The following is a 1,945-nucleotide window of genomic DNA, read 5'->3' on the forward strand; positions in this document are numbered from 1 at the left end:
TAATTATATATATTTTTAAGTTTAATTAATCTCAATTGTTCTGTAATTACTCGCAGGATCGTGGATCACTAAAGGTAATTACTCACGGCTTGAAATTGAAGAAGTTTGCGGAAGTTCCTATGCCAGCTCCTGTAGAGCACTGGATTCAGGAATCTGGGCTGATGCATCTATCTTCAGACTACCTCACAATGGCGGATGGTGGTCTGATATCGGCATTTGTTGAAAGATGGCACAGAGAGACCAACTCATTTCATCTGCCATTTGGAGAGATGACGATCACCTTAGATGATGTTGCGACTCTCCTTCACATCTCACCGCATGGTAAAATTTTTGATGCACCTTTGAATATGAATACTAATAATGCTGTAAGAGCTGCACATGAGTACTTAGGTGCAACATGGGAGGAAGCATGTGCTGAGATTAGTTATAATAAATGTGCCCAATATAGATTGCAATGGTTGCGTGATTTGTATAGCCGTCTCATTCAAACTAACCAGTTTGAGTGTGCGGCTAGAACGTATCTGTTGCATTTAGTTGGCTGCACTATTTTCGCCGATAAAACACATACGCGTGTTGAGGCGAAATACATTTCTCTTTTTATTGATTTACATCGTTGTCGAGACTACTCGTGGGCTTCCGCGGCATTAGTTTTCCTTTATGACAACTTGGGAGATGGAGCTATCCACGACACTCGACAGCTGGGAGGTTACATGAGCCTACTGCAGGTATATCATTTATATTAAGTTGTGTCGTTTATTTATTTAATTATTAATGTAATTATTTATTTAATTATTAATGTAATTATTTATTTAATTATTAATGTAATTATTTATTTAATTATTAATGTAATTATTTATTTAATTATTAATGTAATTATTTATTTAATTATTAATGTAATTATTTATTTAATTATTAATGTAATTATTTATTTAATTATTAATGTAATTATTTATTTAATTATTAATGTAATTATTTATTTAATTATTAATGTAATTATTTATTTAATTATTAATCAAATTCTTTTTTCTTTTTACCAGCTCCTTTGGTTCTCACTTTCTCTGGTGGTGCAAGTATTGATGTTGTATGTGGAAATACAACTTCACGCACCTTTGCCTTGAATATCCTTTGACTTACAATATTGTGTTTCTTCATGTACGCTTTCATTGCTTCTAACTCTTCTGAAAAGTCATAATCTGATAAAGATTCTTCATCCTCAAATTCATTCTCAAGGCTTAACGTTCTCCAAAAAACATGAATGCTATCTAAAGGGATAACTTTACCAGATATCTGCAACTTTGCCAACTCACAAGCACATGGTAATCCATGAGTTGTTCTGATTGAGCAACCACATATTGTTTTGTCAGTACCTACAATCTTCACTCTCTGCAACTGTTTGTCAATTTTTTTAAAACATTTCCTTGATACACAATGATGCAGACTTTGAAAGAATGATGAATTATACTCGTGCTCAACATCCTTGATGGTTTTCTGAAAAGAAGATTGAATGATACATATTTGGTTCTTCAACATCATATTCACAGCATCCCAACTTTTACACAAATCACCCAAACTAGTTTGCAGCATGTTTTTCAATCTCCAATAGGCAGACTCAACTCTACAAATAAATTAAATAATACAAATTAAAATAAATCACAAACTAGTAAATCATATTTTCTAAAACAAACAAATCAAATTTAAAAATACCTATTAGATGTTGTGTTCCTCAAATGCATCACTCTATTGGTCCAAACATTGACAAACCTTTCTTTGTAAGGTGTTAACCACGAATCTTTCACATAATCAACAAAAAGAATAATATCGGCACACACTAGCTCAAAATGTTGCAGGTGATGATCATACTCCTCTACACTACTTGAATATACAATTTTTTTTCCATAAATCCATTACTTCTTCTTGTCTATCTTTTTTCACATATTGTTTGCAT

The sequence above is a fragment of the Cicer arietinum genome, chromosome 7, assembly GCF_000331145.2.
Source record: "Cicer arietinum cultivar CDC Frontier isolate Library 1 chromosome 7, Cicar.CDCFrontier_v2.0, whole genome shotgun sequence".
NCBI lineage: Eukaryota > Viridiplantae > Streptophyta > Magnoliopsida > Fabales > Fabaceae > Cicer > Cicer arietinum.